Below are 21,994 nucleotides of genomic sequence, written 5' to 3'. Positions count from 1 at the left end.
AAAAAAATGAAGGAGGAAAAAAAAAAAAAAAAAAGCCCGGGAGTAATAGCGAGCGGCTGTGCTGGGTGCTGAATGAATGGAAGCCGCGGGGCGGGCCTGCGCGCACGATGCCGTCTCCCGGAGGCCTGTAAAGGCCCTCGCCAGCCGCGCGCCCTCCTCCCGCCCCGGGCTCTGGCTGCCGCCGCTACCGCGCCCCACGCGGAGGCCGCGGCTGCAACCGGGAAGGTCGGAGGGAGGGTGGTTTCCTCCCGCCCCACACCCAGTCTCCGAGCCGGATATACAGAGTGTCACGTTTGGGAGCCCAACGAGGAGAGCGCTCTCCCTGCGGCGGGAGTACCTGCCGGGGCCTCGGGGAAGGACTGGGATTTACAGGACCACTAGTTGAACCCCACCGCGTCGGAGGAGCAGGTACGCCGGGGTCGCAGCCCAGCGCTCGCCGAGCCCACGCCGCGGAGGCCACGCCGGGCTGGGGGCAGCCCCGGGGGCAGGCGCGGGCGCGGGGGGGGGGGGGGCGGACCCCTAAGGGCCCCGAGGGAGGGTGGGCGTGCGGCCCGGAGGACGGAGGAAGAGGTTTGGGAGGCTCTGCCCCCTGGCAACCGCCACCCCCCGCCGTCAGCCGGCGCTTACTGCCCGCCGAGGTGGAGCGCGCAGAGGGTGGCAGCGGCGGCGGGCCAGGCAGGGCCCGAGAGGGTTAACCTGGGAGCCGCGCCCGGCAGCCAGGATGGAGGGAGAGAGGCGCCTGGCCCGGTCTGGCGGCGGCCTCCTTGGCCCCTGGGGCTATTCCTGAAGAGAGCGCGGTGACTCCAGGCCACGTGTGGAACTGCTCCCTGCCCGCGGTCCTTCGGGCGCCGCAGACAGCCGGCGCGCTTCCCGACCCTGCAGCGCGTGCTCGCTCGCCCTGAGCCCCATCCCTGGCCGCGCGTCCGGACCCTCCCACTCCCACTCCCACTCTCACTCTCACTCCCACTCCCACTCCCGCCTCGCCGAGGCCGGGAGCCCCAGGCCGAAGTGCTCAGGGGCGTCTAGGGTGGGGTCTGCCGCTGTTGGAAGTTTGCCTTCTCTCCCTGTGGCCTGCGCGTCTTGGAAAGAGCAGGGGAGCAGAGCAGGTACCAGGAGACTCCAACTGGAGTAGATGGCTTGCGGGAAGGCTGGGAAGGCTACTCACATCTCTGGCGAGGAAGAGAACCCTCGGGGCAATTTCATTCAATTAAAAGGATTAACCAGCTTAGTCCTAGAAACCGTAGGAAAGCATCCCATCTATCTACCAGCTTCCTACTCTTTCACCTTTTGGGTTGGGTAGGATTATGAACAGTTACTCTTTGATGGATGAGATACCTCGTGTGAGCTACCAGGTCCTCCAAGGATATGCGAGGGCTTTAGCGGCTGGTTGAGTCATGTGTGCCCCATTGTACCGTGAGCAAAGGCAGAGTGGGGACAGCTGACTGACCAGGAAACTTAAGTTACTCGTACTTTTCTTCTTATAGATGCTGCATCAAGAGAAGTTTGACACTGTGGGAAAAGAAATTTGAGAATTACCCTGTGGTTTCAATTACTCATCTCTCTACCTCCATTTATATGATTTGGCTAAAGAGCACGTTTAGTCTGAAACGGCAAAGGGACTAAATAAAATTTTAAGTCAGCCACTCGAATTGCAAGAGCAGGTTTTTCAGCAAAACCCGCATTTAGGGATCTTTGTGCATGAGACTTCCGGTAGATGGCCGTGGGGTTTTACCAGCCAGACTCAGGTGTTGAAATATTTCATCTGTAGTGTTTTCCCAGGACTCTGGTCTTCTTTATAGGACTCTTTTTCTGTTTTGAGGGCATTTCCTGCACCTGCCTTATTAACAAATTCCTACCTTACCCCAGTTTCTAACATTGGGTTGTAATTATCCATAAAATATAGGTAATATAAATCACCATAAGTTGGTAAATCTTACCATGAAGCATTTCTCCTTTATTTAAAGGAGGGACATGACATCTAATTACAGAAGAGGGAGAAGCTTTCTTTAAACAGGTGAAAAATCAATGAAATAGCTCAGGTTTGGGTATCATGTTGGGTTTATGAAGAATATGGTCGTCTTGAACATCTCACCATTTGCTTTCCTGTCATCTGAAGATGTATTTTGAGTGTATGTCTGGCAACATCTGGGCAGCCTTAAGAATTCTTTGTTTTTCTCTTAACTCCAGTGCAGCCATGAAAACTCACTCATTCACAAGCACAGTCTCCAGAAGGATCATGAACAGTGACCAGGAGCATGGTGTTCCCTGACACTCTGGGCTCTGTGAGAACATTTTTTTTTTTTTTTTTTTTTTTTACTCCTGAAGAGGCATTCTTAATGCTTTTGTTAACAGAGCACTTTGAGAATCTGATAAAAAGCTATGGGGTATGAAACACAAACATATGCACATTAACACGGAATTCTGCCTATGGTTTCAGGAGTTCACAGCCTCCTTGATACCCAACCAGTTGTTAGCCGTTCACAGACTTTGGGCAGGGCCAGCTTCATGGAAACAAACCGCTCAGTCACACGGGGCTCTGAACTCAGAAGGGCCCCGCACTAGTTTTAAAGTTCTGCTGTCACTGTCAGCTCTCTTAATAATTTTCAAACAAGGAGCTCCAAATTTTCATTTTATACTATATATCCTGCAAATTCTGTGGCCAGCCCTGATCCCAGCATAACAATCCTGTTCTAGAATTTACTGCATAAGTTATGTCATAGTAATCCTACATTTCAGGTGAATTCTCCAACACAAACTTGGACTTTAGCTGCTATGTACCTGTATCGTTCAGCCCCTCTTCCTCATGCGCAGTTTCCTTACTGATTGAATAAAGATAGCAGGCAATATCTGCTACTCTTCCTCTTAAAAAGTAGTTCTGAAGATACACTAGGTGAAGAGGTAATAATTGTAAAAGCATCTGCTTCCCTTGAACAATTTTATACTAACAAAGGCTTGACTTCTACTCCTTGTTTCAGAAGTAGCTTGAGGAAAGTTGATTAAGTACATTAAAAACGTTGCAGGACTTTTATAATAATCCTTATATTTTAGTGGGGAAAAATAAAAAGTAGCTAAGGTATTCAGTATTTTAAATGTTCCTTAAAAACCATTATTTGGACAAGATTGTAATTGACAAGTAAAAGTGCAGAATAACTTCTTGGATTCCAAAGATACTTCCTGAATTAAATATGATGTTTGAGTCTAATCCGTCCAAAAATTTAACAATGTGTAACTGAGTCAATGATTGACACTTAAATTCTAAAAATCCACATTTTCAAATCTCGAACAAGTCATTTTTAAAATACTCTAGGACATAGCCTAGCAGTTTAAAGTACACCCAGTCCTTCACCTCCTTTAACACGAGGGAAGAAACTGAGAAACTTTTGGCAAGTTCTCTGTCCTCACTCTCCTCCCTTAACTACTTCTCTCATCTCAGATCTTCTCTTTACCCCAGCTTTCATTCCCAGTATGATGACAACACACACCAAAGTGTTGAGGAAGAAAACAGTGAAAGGAAATGAGTCAAATCCCCATATCAAAGTCTTAAAATGGGGGCACTAAATGGGGTGGTTGGAGACTCCTTTCATACAACTACTCTGTGCAGAGTCATGCTGTGTACTTTAGCTTTAGTACTAGGTCCTATACTCGATAGACACGACATCATTGGCAAGACAAAATATGTCAATATAAGGTGTTAATTAACAGTAGTAGGTGAGTTGTTACAAGGCAATAGAAGAGTAGACCCCAAATGAATGGTGCAGATAGTAAGTGCAGTGAGTTCCCAAGAGTAAAATGCATTAGTGAAGCTTAAGAGGAAGGTTACATGAGATGTTCCTTAAAGCTCTGCTCCAGAGGTGAACGAAGGAGTCTTCTGGCTGATTGGTGTGCACAAAATGAAAATCTGGATGGAGCTAAAGTTTTATGTAAGGAAAAGGCAGGAGATAAAACTGTAAGGGAACTTTCCAGTGGTTGGCTTCATTCATGTAATAAATAATTATTAAGCCTCCTCTGTGACCAGACACAGGGTCAATTTTTCTGTATTTAGTGTTGAATAAAGCAGACATCTTGTAGAACTTATAGACATTTAAAAAAGGAAACATATAATAACAAATTGTTGGAAGTAGTATGAAGAAGAACAGAGTGCTATTAAAAAAAAAAAAAACAGGCTGGCTCAGACTTGGTGTTCTGGAAAGGTCTGTTAGACGATGAAAGACTTAAATTGATACTTGAAAGAAGCATAGGGATTGGCTTGGGAATAAAGTAAAGGAAGGAAAAGCAATCTGGGCAGAGGAAGTAGCAATGGGAAGGCTGCAAGGAGAGGAAAAGGCTGGAAGTATTCAGGGAACAGAAAGGAAGCATGGCTGGAGTTTGGGGAGAAATTGCTGTGAAGCTGGACAGGAGTATGGTGAGGTAGGCAAGAGCTTGATCATGGAAAACCTCACAGATCTTGACATTGATTTTGAATTTTATTTTGGTGGGAAGCCATGAAGACTTTGAAGTCAGAGACTATGTAATTTACACTTTAAGAGATCTTTATGGGTACAATATGGACAAAGGACAAGAAAGAAAAAGAATTGGAAGAAGGAAGACCAGTTAGGGCAGAGTGCCAGAAACAGTACTGACGGAGAAGGTAGAGAGAAGTGGGCAGACTTGAGATCTATTCTGAAGGTAGAATTGATACAGCTTGCTGATAGATTGGATATGAGAGGTGCGTGAGGCAGAAAGAAGTGGGAGAATGAATTATTTCAGTAGATGCTGCTGGATGTTTGTAATCCAAACCAGTAGACTCATGGACATATGACTTAGAGTTGCTAGAAGAACTGAAAAATGAAGTGAAAGCTGGTAACCTTGCTTAGTACCTCTGGGAAATATACCAGCTACTGGGGTAGAAGTGAGAGAGAGGAGGGAGATACTTTTGCTTTTTATACTATCATTTCTACTGTAGGGCTTATTTTTAAGCCATCACATATTGTATCATTTCTTAAAAAGTTACTGCAGCAACAAATATGGCTCCTGTTTTGCTGGTTTGAGCACATGAATGGAACACGGGGCCATTTCCTACCATGACAAAAATAAGGAGAGAAAAGTCTAATCCTTACCAAAGTGATTGGTTCTAAAACATAATTCATAATTCTGAAAACCTTTCCATCTTCCCCCTTGTTTATATTGGTGTTTCCCAAAATGTAGTCTGTGGATCATTAGTGTTTTGGGATATTAATAACAGTTAAGTGAAGAAAAAAAAAAGCTTTCCTGGTCATTTAAATTTGAGAAACACTTGATTTAACCTAGGTAAACTGTCTTATTGCAGGAATCCTCAGAGCCTTTAATTTACTAATTAGCGCATTAAGAATCAAGAAAGAAGGGGTATTTTATGTCACATTTCCTAAACTTATTTGACCTCAAAATGCTTTTTTGTTAGAACATCTGAAAGAGTCAGCATTTAGCATAACGTGCTTTGGGAAATGCTGCCCTATATTAATAGATTAAACCTTTTAACATTTACATCCCTCTATTCACCATCAACTTCTCTCATCCCTTTCATGCCCCTCAGCTGGAAGAAAGTGGGAGACTAGAATGGACTCTGTTAACAGGCTGTAAGTTGATGATGAAACCATTCTGCTCTATGGATAAGAGATAAAGAGATATTCATAAGCAAGTTTTACAGTCTGATTAAAAAGAAGCTTTAATTTATTGACTGATTGATTGATTTAAATTTCTACTTTCATGATTTCATTTCTATTTTCAGACCTCCCTGAAGTATGTTCTGTCAAGTCTAGATTTACACAGGAGGAACCTTAAACATAGGTAGTGGGGAGGACTTCACAGGGCCTCTCTTGTTCCATGGCAGGTCTGGGCCTTACTTGATGTTCATAATGTATCTCTTACAAGACAATACAATGAGAATACATAGGGTGTCTGTAGGAGCAATTATTTTGCAATGAATCTCATATATCTTCTCTCCTTCTCCCCAGTGCATTTGCATGGTGGTGGGTTGGAGACAGGAATGCAATTTATGACCAAAGAACAGTGCAACCAAAAGAACAGAACAGGATAAACAGGTTCACACAGCTGTGGGCTCTGACCATGGCTTCATCCATTCGGTCCTCTAGCCCAGGGGTGGGCAAACTATGGCCTGAGGGCCAAATCTGGCCCCTGCCTGTTTTTGTGTATCCCTTGAACTAAGAATGGTTTTAATATTTTTAAGTGGTTGGAAAAAAAATCATGAGAATAATGTTCTGTGGCACGAGAAAATTATATGAAAACCAAATTTCAGTGTCCGTAAATAAAGTTTTATTGGAAAATAGCCAGTGTCATCTATCTATCATCATACTATCTTAAGAGCTTTAGTGTTCTACCCAGTGAGTAGTTGTGACCAGCAAAGCCTAATACATCTACCCCTTTACAGGAAATGCCAACAACCCCTGGGTTCTAGGTTATTAAACTCACTGGCCACAATTTTAATCGCACAGTTTTAATTGATTTGTTTTTCATTTGTTTTATATTTTAGGGGATAGTGTTAGCTGAGGCTGCTATAGCAAAGTACCATAGACTGGGTGGTTTATAAAAACAGAAATTTATTTCTAACAGTTTTGGTGTCTGGGAGAGTTCCTGGGTTCATAGATGCTCTTTTACACAGTGGCTGCACCAATGTTCGTAGATGATCCAAGAGATTACTGCCTGTGTTTTCTTCTAGGAGCTTTATGGTTTTGGGTCTCACTTTAGGTGTTTAGTCCATTTTGAGATTATTTTTGTGTATGGTGTAATAAAGTGGTCAGTTTCATTCTTTTGCATGTAGCTGTCCAGTTTTGCCAACACCATTAATCAAATCTTTCCCCCATTGTATGTTCTTGCCTCTTTTGTCATAGATTAGTTGACTGTATCAATATGGTCTGGGCTCCCTAACCTGTTCCATTGTTTATAGATGCCCGTCTTTTCACTGTAACCTCACGTGGTGGAAGGGAAAGGGAGTTCTCTGGAGTCCTTTTTCTCTCTTTATAAAAAAAAAATTTAGGGGCACCTGTGTGGCTCAGTTGGTTAAGAAACTGATTTCGGCTCAGGTCATATCTCATGGTTTGTGGGTTCTAGCCCCACTTTGGGCTCTGTGCTGGCAGCTCAGAGCCTGGAGCCTGCTTTGGATTCTGTCTCCCTCTCTCTCTGCCCACCCCCAATTGAGCTCCATGCCTCTCTCTCTCTCTCTCTCTCTCTCTGTCTCTCTCTCTCTGTCTCTCGAAAATGAATAAATGTTAAAAAAAATTAAAAATAATTTATTATTGAAGTATAGTTGACATACAATACAACGTATTAGTTTCAGGTGTACAACATAGTAATTCCACAAGTCTATACATTACACAATGTTTACCACAATAAATGTAGTTACCATCTGTCACATGCAACATTATTACAATATTATTGGCTATATTCCTGATGCTGTACTTTTCATGCTTGTGACTTATTTATTTTGTAACTAGAAATTTGTACCTCTTAATCCCCTTCCTTTATTTTGCCCATCCCCACCTTCCTCCCCTTTGGCAACCACCAGTTCTCTGTATTTACGAGTCTTTTTCTGTTTTTTTGTTTGTTTCTTTTTTAGATTTCACATACAGTTTGGCTTTCTCTGTCTGACTTATTTCACTTGGCATGATATCCTCTAGGTCCATCCACATTGTTACAAAAGGCGAGATTTCGTTTTGTTTTGTTTTTTTTTTTTTTTTTTTTTTGTGGTTGAATTAGTGTTTTCATTTTCTTTGGGTAAACAGTAGTTGATGGGGTGCCTGGGTGGCTCGGTCAGTTAAGCGTCCGACTTTGGCTCAGGTCATGATCTCACGGTCTGTGAGTTCGAGCCCCACGTCGGGCTCTGTGCTGACCGCTCAAAGCCTGGAGCCTGTTTCAGATTCTGTGTCTCCCTCTCTCTCTGCCCCTCCCCTGTTCATGCTCTGTCTCTCTCTGTCTCAAAAAGAAATAAACGTTAAAAAAAAATTAAAAAAAAAAAAAACAACAGTAGTTGAATTGCTGGATCATATGGTATTTCTCTTTTTAATTGTTTGAGAAACTGCCATACATTTTTCCACAGTGGCTGCACCAGTGCAATGGCTGCACTTTTGCATCAATCGTGCGCAAAAGTTCTTTTTATTTCTTGTGTTTTTGATACTAGACATTCTGAATGGTGTGAGATGGTATTTCTTGTGGTTTTCATTTGCATTTCCCTGATGATTAGTGATGTTGACCATCTTTTCATATGTCTGTTGGTGATCTATATATCTTCTTTGGAAAATATTTGTTTGGGTCTTCTACCCGTTTTTTGAGTTTACTTGGGTTTTTGTTGTTGTTGTTGTTGTTGTTTTGGTGTTGAGTCATATAATTTATTTCTATATTTTGAATCTTAACTTCTCATTAAATATATCATTTGTGAATATCTTCTCCCATTCAGTAGGTTGCTTTTTTTTTAATGGTTTCCTTCAATGCACCAAGGTTTTTGGTTTGTGTCGTTCTAATAGTTTAATTTTTTGCTATTCTTTCCCATCCTGAGGAGATCTATCCAGAAAAATGTTGCTAAGGCTGATATCCAAGATATTAATGCCTACATTTTCTTCTAGACGTTTTATGGTTTCAGGTCTCATATTAGGTCTTTACTCCATTTTGAGGTTATTTTTGTCTATGGTGTAAGAAAATGGTTCAGTTTCATTCTTTTAAAGAAAAAGAGATGATCTTTTCCCCATTGTATATTTTTACCTCTTTTGTTGTAGATTAATTGACCATATAAACATGGGTTATTTCTGGGCTCCCTATCCTGTTCCATTGTTTATAGATGCCCATCTTTTAATTGTAACTGCACATAGTGGAAGGCACAAGGGAGTTCTCTGGCATCTCTTGTATATGGATATTAATCCCATTTGTGAGGATTCCACCCTCACAACTTGATCACCTCCTAGAGGTCCCACCTCCAAAGACCATCATACTGGAGAGTAGATTTCAACCTAGGAATTTTGAGGAGAGTCAAACATTGTCTATAATTTGTAAATAGATTTCCTAGAAGCTCCTCAATCATTATTGCCATTGGAGTCTTGACAGTGCTATTTATTGTCCGTAATTAGTGTAGCTAATGTTACATGCCAATGTGAGGAGCAGAAGATAGTGTTGAAGGTAATCATTTTTGAGAGTTACTCAAACATTTGAACTGCTAGATAAAGGATGGGCACTCAGATAGACATAACTAGAACCTGAAGAGATAGGGTAATTAACTCTAATATTAATTAGTTGTTGAAATCTGCTACCTATGAGCATGGACTTACTGTAAGGTGTCACCTTCAATTTTTATTTCAATAATGAAGCAAATCTATTTTTTATTTATGTAATCTTTTTTGTAAATATTGATGTTTTTAAATTTTTTTAATGTTTATTTTTGACAGAGAGAGAGAGACAGAGTACAAGTGGGGAGGGGCAGAGAGAGACACACACAGAATCTGAAGCAGGCTTCAGGCAGCACAGAGTGCAATGCAGAGCTTGAACTCATGAACTGCAAGATCATGACCTGAGGCGAAGTCAGTTGCTCAACCAATTAAGCCACCTAGGTGCCCCAAATATTTATGGTTTAAGGGTGATAGTCTTAACTTAGGGGTAACGAAAATACACATTTTATTGTCCCCATCTTACTTTTATTGAATCAGGATTTTTAGCATGAGCATCCTATGTGCTTCATATATAACCAGCACAGCTCAGGTACAAAATGTGTGAGCAACTGATCCAAGTTCTTCCATGGGATATAGAACCAGAAGATAGGGTTCTTGAAGCTTGGTGCTTAGAGTTATCATTGCTATCATGAAATCCTTCCAGGTGCATGTATGTAGTGGGAATCAATATGAAATATGGGACTCCTTGCCAAGTACACTGATCAGGAGATTGCATAATGACTAACTCAGAGGCCTACCTTAAAAAAAAAAAGAATTGATTTCAGGTAACATCTTCATTCAGTAGGCTTTTTTTTTTTTTTTTTTTTTTTTACTTAACACCTATACCAATGCAAAGAATATTACAGTAAAACCTTGGCTTGCAAGTAACTTGTTCTGCAAGTGTTCCGCAAGACAAGCAAATATTTCTAATAAATTTTATCTTGATAAGTGAGTGACGTCTTACAATACGAGTAGTACATGATGCCAAATGTCACATGATCACAACTAAGCTGGTGGTTCTTCTCTCTCTTTTTCTCTCTCACTGTCTCTCTCTCTCTCTCTCTTTTTCTGTCTGTGCGATTGTGGATAATCATCTTTCGTGCTCATCTCAGGCCACATGTTTGGCAGAAATCAGTGACTTTTCAGAATGTTGGAAGGTGCCCACAACTGGCACTAGTGAATTTTTTTCACTTCAAAGCACCGATGGACAGTCCTTTGCTTTTCCACACAAGAGTAAGCTTCAGAATGCTTTGCTTCATTCTTGGTCATTGGATACTCTCCTTGTTAAAGTTGAATGAAAAGAAAAGGATTCCATTTGGGCCAGTAGATAGCAGTGATTCCATTAGTAATTGTGAAAGTCATCCTACACAATAACCCTCCTCTCTCGTCTTCCTCACACCAGCCATGAAGGTTTTCAAAGGAAACTGCAGGTTAATTTATTTTTATTTATATTTTGTATTATATTATAGTATTGTAATCACTTTTATATGAATATTTTTTGGGTTGCAGAATGAATCATCTGAGTTTCCATTATTTCTTACGGGGAAATTTGCTTTGATATACAACTGCTTTAGATTACAAGAGTGATTCCAGAACAAATTATGCTCGCAAGCCAAGGTTTTACTGTATATATTTTTTTGTGTGATCAACAATGTGATTCAGTAGACTGTGAAAAAAAATTGTTCTTACTATAATTATCAAACACTAAGAATAGCACGCGTTTCTTGTTTTAGTCATGATTTATTTAAAAAGTCCTTGATAAGTTTGTATCCTTAACTCCTGCAGTCCAGCAAAACCATTTCCAAGCTGTAGCCTACAACAGGTGTTCCCTGTGGCCTCTGGACATATGTTTTTTTGCTTGTTTGTTTTTAAGGTATTTTAACTACCCAGTCCCCTCCAGAGATGTCCCAAAGCCTTGAAGCATACATTTGAGGTGAGGAAGGGAAAGCAGACACTTCCCTGTGAATCTGTGTGGAAGGGACAAAAACTACGGCCTCTTCTATCCCTCAGCTGAGGAGTTGTTGGGTCAGTAATATTTGCTGGTGAATAACAGGATGACCACAGGAGGCAAGAATAATATTTCCTGAGCCAAGAAATGAGAAAAAGTCATTGTGAAAACATTGCACATTTTAGATCATTTCACAAAAATGATGCTTTATTTATCACAGGTCAGTGAGAGGACATATCCCACAAAAATCACACAACCTGGCATCCTTGAGGGCAGGATAGTTGGAAATTAGGAAGACCATTAAATTATGTGTCTGGTCTCAACATATTTGAAACCACTTAAGCAGAAGAATTAGATATGCCAATGCACAATATTGTCAAGAAACTGGAAGAATCTGCCCAGAAGAATGTGATAAACTGAACAAAAGCAGCTGTGTGTAACAATTCAGTGTGAGTGCGTGTATTGAAGGTTTTTGCTTACTATTTTCAAGAAAGGATTTTAAAATTAAAAGATGTGTGGGGCGCCTGAGTGGCTCAGTTAAGCATCTGACTTTGGCTCAGGTCATGATCTTACCGTTCATGAGTTCAAGCCCGACATCGGGCTCTGTGCTGACAGCACGGAGCCCGTTTTGGATCCTCTGCCCCCCCCCTCACTCTCCGCCCCTCCCCCACTCACGTGCATGTGCACTCTCTCTCTCTCTCTCTCAAAAATAAACATTAAAAAAAGATGTGTGGGTAGTAACAGCATAGTTTTTTTCAGTAATAAAATCATCTTCAAGATGGACAGTATTCATTTAATAAAAATAGAGCCACTTATCAAAAACTTAAGAGAAATTGCCACTTAATTTCACATGAAACAAATATATAAATAATATCCTGGTAAACATTAATGAAATCAATTTCATGTCAGTCTGTGTATTTTCATTTCTTTTACACTGTAACTGTTGTCTCATTCTGAATTGAATCGTATTTCAGTTGAGTTTTGTTTATACAAGACCTTCAGGACCTATCTGCCCTGAATATGAGCAGAAGATCTAAAAGATGGGCACTTGTTCTCTTACCACAAGACTCGGAGAGCCTTAAGATTTACTTCCGGAAGTAGTTTCAAATCACGGGTATCTCTGATGGTTTGAAAGAGTTAATTTTTCATCCAGATGAGCCATTGTACTTGTCAAAACTCTCTCCCTAGTAGAATTCTGACCTTGTCTCTCCCTTCTTTTCCTCCTGCTATTTCGTGCGGTCCTGCCTGAAGCAACAGTTATGCAAGAGCCACGGAGTGTGTTACAAATCACAGGACTGCACGTTTGGTAAATTTAGGCCTCGGTTTCTGTAGGACAGCGGGAAACTTTCTGAATTTAGACTTCCGTGAACTCCTAGACATACTGAATGTCGCCACATACCTCACTATCTTGTCTTCTGTACAGAGTGGGCACAACAAATAGCTTTGCCTTACCTAAGTATACTACTATACTAAGTTGTTGAATGTTCAAGTACCTTCTCTATATGTAGTCCAATTCCCTCATTTTATAGAAAAGAAAAGCCAGTCCCAAAGACATCAAATGACTTGTCACATATCCATTTAATGGATGAATGTATACCAGTATCCAAATCTTATGACCGCCAATCCCATGACCATTTTATTCATTCATTCCTTCATTCAGTCAACATTCATATGATTTTGGAAAGTCTGCGATGTACCAGACAGGGTGTTTAGCTCTGCAGATGTATGATGAACAAGTTATAGTACCTGCCTTTAAACTTTAGTGTCCCTACTCTTTGAGCAGTGTGTAACCAGTTACAGCTTTGGAGTTTGTGAAATCTTTCAGTAAAGATCTTCAGCGTAAAATATAAACTTCTCATAGGTTTTAATTCCCTGCTTCTCTCTCCTAACCAGCCCCAGTCAATGGTTTAGCTTCCCACAGTCCTGAACAATTAGCATCAATAAGAGTATGCTGGGAAATGGCTGCATTCTTTTGTGTCTGGCTTCTTCATTCAGCATTATGTTTATAAAATTATCCAAATTGTATGAATTTATAGATTCTTCATTCTCATTGCTATATAGTACTCCATACTGTGAATATACCACTTTCAATTTGTTTCACTATTTTTTTAAATGCTGAATACTTTCATTTTTTATTTTTTTAACTTATTTTTTTTTAACTCGTTAGTTAACATACAGCATAGTATTGGCTTCAGGGGTAGAACCCAATGATTTATCACTTACACATAACACCCAGTGCTCATCCCAACAAGTGCCCTCCTTAATGCCCATCACCCATTTAGCTCATCCCCCCATCTGCCCCCCCCCTCCAGCAACCTCAGTTTGTTTTCTGTATTTAAGAGTCTCTTATAGTTTGCTTCCCCTCTGCTTTTATCTTATTTTTTCTTCCCTTCCCCTATGTTCATCTTTGTCTTTCTTAAATTCCACATGAGTGAAATCATATGATATTTGTCATTCTCTGCCTGACTTATTTCACTTAGCATAATACTCTCTAGCTCCATCCACATTGGAAATGTCAAGGTTTCATTCTTTTTTGATCACCAAGTAGTATTCCATTATACACACATACACACACACACACACACACCCCACATCTTCTTAATCCATTCTTCAGTTGATGGACATTTGGGCTCTTTCCATGATTTGGCTATTGTTGATAGCACTGCTGTACACATTGGGGTACGTGTTTTGTTCCACTACTGATGAACACGTGTAGTTTCCACTATGGGGTTCTTAACAATAGTGTTACCAAGAACATTCTTATGAATGTCTTTTGTTGAATATGTATATACATTTCTGTTGGGTATACCGGGCATGGAACTGCTTTACATAGAGCACTTTGCTGAAATCTGCCAAAGAATTTTCCAAGCTAGTTGTATACTTTATACTCCCAGAAGCAGTAGAGAGATTCCATTGTTTCATATCCTTATCAACACTTCTTATTTTCTGTCCTTTTCATTTTAGCCATTTTGGTGGGAGAGTAGTTGTATAGCATCATGGATTTGTTTGTATTTCTTTGGCGACTGACAAGACTGAGAATCTTTTTATATATTTTTTGGCCATTTGGATATCTTCCCTTGAGAATTACTCAAGTCTTTACCCACCCATTTGTCCATCTTTTTAATTATGTGTGCATATACTTTATATATTTTAGACATAATTCCTTGTTGGATATATGTATTGTGAATGTCTTCTTCCAACTGGGGCTTCCTTTTTCACTCTCTTAATTTTTTCTTTTGATGAACACAAATTCTTAATTTTAATAGAGTCCAGTTTATTAGTATTATTCTTCTGTAGTTAGTGCTTTTTGCCTACTCATAGATCAGAAAGATGTTCTCTTCTAAATGCTTTATTGTTTTGCCTTTCATACTAAGATCTGCTATCCACCTGGAATTAATTTTTTATATGATGCAAGAAATAAAAATGCATTTTCCATCTGGATATCCAATTGACTCAGTACCATTTACTCGAATTCTGCGAATGATTGCAAATCAGGGGACACAGCAACAGTTTGGACACCTCAGAACTAACACATTTAAGCATAAAGTCAGTTAAAACACATCTCAGTGTAATAACTTCTGAAGCCCATGTGACTATGGGTTAGGGTCAAAGCACTTACTTGACCTGCATATTTTGACCTAATTTCTTGTCTAATGGGTTAGGTGAAATAAAATGAATTAGTTTATTTCACAAAAGTCAAAGTATAAAATTCAAAACAAACTCATGTCTAAGATATGGATAAAAAAATTACTATGTTAATAGAGTGATGAGTTTATGACCAAAAGTTTAAGGAACAAAAATCAAAAGGCTTATCTTCAGTTATTAAGGAAGATAAATAAAGGCCCTACCTGTCTTCATTGAACTTACACACTAAATGTCTCACTAGTTACCTCCTCACTTCAAGATGAAAGATCCCTGGAATAATGAGAAATTGAAGGCAGGAAGATTAATTAGGTGGCCATTCATTCTTTCATGCATTCATCTAATGTATTTATTTAGTGATTACAGTCAAGTGTTATGTCAAATCCTGTGAATATTATGAGTAGTAAAACATACTTCCCTCAAGATGTTTTCAATCAGGTGGAGAAAGACAAATCATCAGTTATATACAACAGTATTGAATGGGGGCTCTGCAAATTTAACAGATCAGACTTTCACCTCAGCCTGGGCTGAAATGGGGGGTAGAATTGGAAATTGCTTCCCAAAGGACATAAGTCTAAGCCTTGCCTAGTGAAGGGTAGGGTATATGGCCAGGTAATCTCTTCTATAAGTGTATATGGCATGGCCTCTGGAGCTAGTCTACAAGCTTAGTGATCTAAGGTAAAAGGCTTTGATTTCTCTGTGCTTCAGTCTCCTATTTGTAAGATGTGGTTTATAATAGAAAATTGCACAGAGTTCTTTAACTAATTCATGAATTAATACATGTAAACCATCTAGAAGAGTGGTTGGTACAGAAGAGGTGTTTGTTGAGTCCCGTTATTGTCACACACAAGGGTTAGATATTTTAAATTGGTCCTGGCTCTGGAGAAACAAAGAGGTATTATCTACCACATCTATAGTCCAATGTAAAAGCTAAGGCAGAGAGAGAAAAGACCAGAAATTAGGAATCAGACTCTCATCATATTCCTGCTACCTGCTCACTCAGTGACTATGTCTACCTTAGAACATGATTAGATTATCTGTGAAGTCCCTTCCAACTCTCATGGCCTATGATTCTACAGCTCTTGCTGACATGGATTTAATAAATATGTTTTTTTTCTTCTTGTGGTAGAGAAAAAAAAAAGAAATTTGATTTTGAGATTTCCAGCTGAGTGATTGGGTGAGCAGTGATATCATTTCAAAAGAAGTAGGTATGTCATGAACAGACTGGCATGTGAAAACCCATTCATAAATAGAATTTTTCTGTTGGGAGAAACCACTCTGTCTTTTTAATTCAGTGTGGTGGAGAGGCAGTGCATTTTGGTCGTTAATAACACCCACAGAAACAGGAACCTGGTTGCCTGACCCAAATAGTTGGATACTTTTTAGCAAGTTACTTGAGTGCTCTGCATCTAGGTTCCTTCATCTGTAAAATGCAGACAAAATGCAGCCTGCACTATACACAGTCGCCATTTGTAGGTCAAAATGGTTGAGTGTTGGCAATTCCTCATGGTTCAGCCTGGTAATAGATTCTTTCTAAGGGGCTATACTGAGAAATAAATGACTTCATATGTGTCACGTGCAAAGGATAGTGCTCAACACAATAAGGTAACATAGAAATGTTTTCTTTATTATTAAGGCTATTTGGCTGGTTCAAAATCTACTACACCAGGTTTAATTTGGTCAGGATAATTAGGCATTGCATAGTATGTCTGTTTAGGCCTCTTTTCCATCTTTATGCTTACATAATCATGAGGCTTTGGTTGGGTAATTTGTCTATAAGGTACTGTTGTGTTCACTTTCATTGCTGCAGCCCACTTCCATTTTGCTTAATTCCGTTGCTCTCCTTGGTTTCTTCTTGAAAGGGAAATTTAGCATCAAAGTTCCTGGGTTGAAGCTAGCTTCCTGTCCCTCTTGTTTTCTCCTCAAAGCCCTACCATCCCTCCCCAGCCTGGTCCTTGGCATCTGTGGGCCTAGGGTCCATCTCCTTCAGAGGGTAGTATGGGTCCTGGCCATCCATCCTCTGAGGGCCCTCGGCATTCCAGACACCAGGTTTCTCCTGCAGGGAGGGTGAGAGGAGCCGAGGACATCTAAGAGTGGTCTTGGGGGAGGCCCAGAAAAGAGGAGAGCAGAGAGGATGGTAAAAGGAGCCCCAGCCAACCCTGGGGAGCAGGGGAGTGGGGCAGAGCCTGTTGGGAAGCCACGCTCTGACTGCATGACTTTTGATGAGTATTAGTGTGTCTGTACGATGAGGATCCAATTGTGTGTGAACCAAGATGCAGAGAGATGTTAGAGAAGTAGCAAAAAGAAGACAAGAAACATGCCCTTCCTGAGTAAAAGCAGTACTAGCTACAGTTCCTTACAAAATTGTTCATTGGCTGTTGCCCAGTGTCACCCATACATTAACCATGATTCACGTTATTGGGTTGGTCTGATGTACATCCTCGTTTGTGACTTGTCTTTTTTTTTTTTTTTACATTCTTTCTGGTGTTTTTTTGAAGAACAGATGTTCTTACTATTACTGTTGGTGAATTTACCTCATGTTTTTTCTTTGTATTGAGATTTTTGTGTCTTTAAAGAGATCCTTCCTTATCTGCTTCATTTATGAAGTAGTTTGTGAAACATCTCCTCAGACTGTGGTTTCAGACTCAAGGTTGCAATGATCCTTCCTCTTGTTGGTGTTAGCATGGTGACACCATTTACACAAAGGAGGGAAAAACTCTAATGATAAAATGCAGGATAAAAAATAATGACTGATGGGGAGCCTGGGTGGCTCAGTCGGTTAAGTGTCCGACTTTGGCTCAGGTCATGATCTCGCAGTTTGAGTTCAAGTCCTGCATCAGGTTCTGTGCTGACAGCTCAAAGCCTAGAGCCTGCTTGGGATTCTGTGTCTCCCTCTCTCTCTCTCTCTGCCCCTTCCCCTGTTCGCACGCTGTCTCTCTTGCTCTCTCAAAAATAAATAAACACTGAAAAAAATTTTTAAAAAATAATGGCTGATGAAAATCACCTGTACTATTAAGTGGTTAACAAGTCAAGATACTGTGCCAGGTAGGCAGTTCACAAACACTGTATCACATCAGCCCTGGGAATTACACATTTTGCAAATGAAGACAATAGGGCCAGTTTAAAATATAGTCATTAGGGAAGCATTAATATAAAAATATAGTCATTATTGAAGCATAACTTTAGTTAAGAGAGACACTTCCAACTCAAAAATCTATTTGGAGGGGTGTCTGGCTGGCTCAGTCAGTAGAACATGCAACTCTTGATCTCAGGGACGTGAGTTCAAGCCCCATGTTGCATATAGAGCTTATTTTAAAAAAATTATTTTGAGGGTGAGTCTAAAGAATGCTTTTGGTATTGAAACACACCCATTGTTTGAATGTGTAAACACGTTTGTATTGAGTATCGTCAGATTTTCCTGGAAATCAATGAAAAATGATTCTATACTCATTTTTGATGGTCAGTTTCTCAGGAACAGAATCATGGATTTGTCTTTATTACTAAGAGACAGTTTACAAAATAATTATGCTGGTAGGCAAATATTTGAAGCCTTGGAGAGGAAATTGACTGTTGAGGATATTGTCCTTGCAAATTCAGAATCTTTGAGCTCCTAGAGTTCTGATATTCTAATCTACAATGGTTGAGAAAGAAATATAGAACAGAGAGTTATCAGGAGCACCTGGGTGGCTCAGTCGGTTAAGCATCTGACTTCAGCTTAGGTCATTGTCTCACAGTCCGTGGGTTTGAGCCTTGTGTCAGGCTCTGTGCTGACAGCTCAGAGCCTGGAGCCTGCTTCAGATTCTGTGCCTCCTTCTCTCTCTGCCCCTCCCCCACTCACATTGTGTCCCTCTCAAAAATAAATAAACATTAAAAAAAATAAAAAAAAAAAAAGAGTTATCAGGTGTACCTGAGTTCTAGATGTTGTTATATAGGGAAAGCAGGAAGCAAATGAACACCTGGTGAAAGCCTTTTTTCCTCATTATCTATGGGAGTTAGGAGACTACAGTTTATTTTATCAAAATTTAAGTCTTGGCTCTGTCACTGGACTTGGCCTTAACCAAATCACTCAGTATCTCTGTTCCATAGGTTCCACATCTATGGATAATAACATCTACACTATTTACCTCCCAGGATGGTTGTGAAAAAAATACTAAAATGTGCACGTGGAATTCTACAAGAATTGTTAAGATAAAGTGTAAGATATGACAAGAGTTGCTACTGTTAATAGTAAAGCCGTATTGATAGCATATAAGACTGATAATTGTGTGTGTGTGTGTGTGTGTGTGTGTGTGTACAGGCTCTAATACCTATACATAATTTTGTACACAAATAATAATAATAATAGTAATAATAGTAATCCTTTGTATTTAAATTCTATTTTACACTCCTTGGAACGCTTGTACAATTCCTTACTTCATGTGAGCCTCAGAAGCACCCTGTGAGTGGTTGTCACACTTTTCCATATTGCTCAGGTGGATCTCTACATTGTCACCAAAAGAAAGCCTCTCCTCTTTTGCAACTTCTGCAACTTTTGTCAGTCCCTGTTGCTATTACCTTTCACCTCCAGATCATTATCTGGTATTTGGCAACTATGTAACTCACATGTCCTTTCCTTTCCAAGTTCTGAGAGTCTCTTCAAGTTCAACACCCATGTGAAAAACACACAACACTCTAGTGCCTTGACCTCACATCTTCATTAGCTTTTGTTTCAAGCACTAAACCCTGTATTTTTAGAAACCTACTTCCAAGGCCAATCCTAAGGCTTCCAAATTGTTCCAGACTCCTGCATCTAAATGTGACCGTCACACGTGTAGAGTGACATTGGTTTTTTTTTTAAAAAATTTTTTTTAATGTTTATTGTTTGAGAGAGAGAGAGAGGCAGAGCACGAGTGGGGGAGGGGCAGAGAGAGAGGGAGACACAGAATCTGAAGCAGACTCTAGACTCTGAGCTGTCAGCCCAGAACCTGACACAGGGCTCAAACTCATGGATCTTGAGATCATTACCTGAGCCAAAGTCGGGCTCTTAACTGACTGAGCCACCCACGAGTCCCATAGAGTGACATTCTTTATTTCCAGCTCTCTTGTTTTCTTTCTCCTACCAAAGCTCCTATTCCAATGCAGGGAGACCTCTAGTCATTTTTTGACTCCTCTCTGCTGATACCACACACACACACACACACACACACACACACACACACACACACACATTTTTATAGTACGTGAGTTTCCTCCTGGCTTCCTTTCTTTTCTGTGCAGCCTAGGTCCCTTACTTTATTCCTTTGTCAGTTTCTTATATCCCCATGTTTTCCATTTGTTTCCCCCAAGTCCATTGTTTGTAACCCCCACATGTGGATCTTGTCAACAATCCACTTTCCCTGCTCCAACCACAGACAGTCAGGTGTTGCTGGAGAAAACCAGGTATTTGTGTTAAATAAGGATAGTACAAATCCAGCTTTAACCTCAGCTGGACTTCTACTTTCAGCTTCTTTGCTAGTTCTAGTTTATTTCTTTTCTTATCTAAAACAGTGTTTACAAATATTTACTCCTTTTCAGGAACACCTTCCTTTACTTGTGGCTCTTTAAGTAACAAAATATGATCTTGGCTCTTACTCCTTAAAGAAAAGGGAAGTAACCAAAAATCTATCTCAGGTTCTGTTCCAACCTGCAAATTTATCTACCTCCTCCTCCACTCTTATCTCTTTTTCTTTTTCTTTCTTTCTTTCTTTCTTTCTTTCTTTCTTTCTTTCTTTCTTTCTTTCTTTCTCATTTTCTTAAGTAATCTCTACACCCTGTGTGGGGCTTGAACTCATGGGCAGGACATCAAGAGTTGCATGTTCCTCTGGCTGAGCCAGCCGGGTGCCCCTCCTCCTTTTTAGAGGATGAATAACCTTCCTGGGTTCAGAGCTGACTGCTCCATCTTTCTTACCAACTGTATTCCCTCTGAACTCCTCCAGAGCCTCAGTTCCACTTACTTTCATTCTCTCATTTCTGTGTAATTCCTCTCAGATTCAGCCAATGCTCAAACACCCTATTTTGCCAACAAATGAACTTCACACACACACCCTTCTTTTGTGTTTTTCTTTCCATTCTTCTGTTGCTACCCTTGTCACCCTCTATCAGCTTTCCACTGTGGTTGAACTTTTCCCAGAGGTAATTTACACTAGATCTTCTAATCAAGTAATCTGTCCAGAGCTATCATAGAACTATTGTAATCAAAAAACAGTTCATGAGTTATTCTGACAATTTGGTGCTTTATTTCATCACTTTCTTCTTCTGTGTTGATACTTCACCTTACTTAAGAAGAATGCTTGCTTTAAATTTTTTTTTTAACATTTATTTATTTTTGAGACAGAGAGAGAGAGAGAGAGAGAGCGCGCGCATGAACAGGGGAGGGTCAGAGAAAGAGGGAGACACAGAATCTGAAACAGGCTCCAGGCTCTGAGCTGTCAGCACAGAGCCGGACGCGGGGCTCGAACCCACGGACCGTGAGATTGGGACCTGAGCTGAAGTCGGAGGCTTAACCGACTGAGCCACCCAGGCGCCCTGAAGAATGCTTGCTTTAGATGAATATGCAAGCATGGCATGACTCTTTGACTGAATACTAGAGATGGTATCAGAGCACTCACAGTGAAACCTCATTTGAAAATAACATGAGGGGGCGCCTGGGTGGCTCAGTCGGTTGAGCGTCCGACTTCAGCTCAGGTCAGGATCTCGCGGTCCGTGAGTTCGAGCCCCATATCGGGCTCTGGGCTGACAGCCCGGAGCCTGCAGCCTGCTTCCGGTTCTGTGTCTCCTCCTCTCTCTGCCCCTTCCCCGTTCATGCTCTGTCTCTCTCTGTCTCAAAAATAAATAAACGTGAAAATAAGAACATGAAGGACAGTGATGGGAATTCTGAAAAGAAATTTGTGATTATCGGTTAGTGATTTGAAATTCTTGGAGAAATGACCCATCAAAAATGAGAAATAGAGTCAAATGTGCATATCGTTGCGGATGAAAAATCAAAGAGTTCCTGTGCTCAGGATTCCAGAAGGTACCAGTGGAATTCTTGATAATGCGTCAGTCAAGATTAAACACATGTGTCAGAAGAAGCCTTTTCTTTACAGTTTATCCTGGCTTGAAACCAGAGGTAAACTAATGGGGAATTGCTGAACTTTGGTTCTTGCTCCATAAAAGGATAGCATGCAATAAGATGAACCCTCACCTATGTTGACAGAAATTAGTGAGATTTATAAATCTAAGA

The 21,994-nt window shown here is 40.5% G+C and overlaps 1 protein-coding gene across 1 annotated transcript in view; it reads left to right on the top strand.

Annotated features, from left to right (window-relative positions):
• Positions 1-294: 294 nt before the first annotated feature.
• The window catches only part of FAR2 (fatty acyl-CoA reductase 2), a 151,288-nt gene continuing 129,588 nt past the window's right edge, over positions 295-21,994 (top strand). The window contains exon 1 of the mRNA XM_019452361.2: positions 295-408. The gene's annotated coding sequence lies outside the window, so the exon portion shown is untranslated. The remainder of the gene's footprint in view (positions 409-21,994) is intronic.

Source organism: Panthera pardus, unplaced genomic scaffold (assembly GCF_024362965.1).
Source record: "Panthera pardus isolate Hobbes unplaced genomic scaffold, ASM2436296v1 HiC_scaffold_6, whole genome shotgun sequence".
NCBI lineage: Eukaryota > Metazoa > Chordata > Mammalia > Carnivora > Felidae > Panthera > Panthera pardus.
Note: the sequence above shows the minus strand (reverse complement) of the source record. Positions and strands in the feature narration are given on the sequence as shown.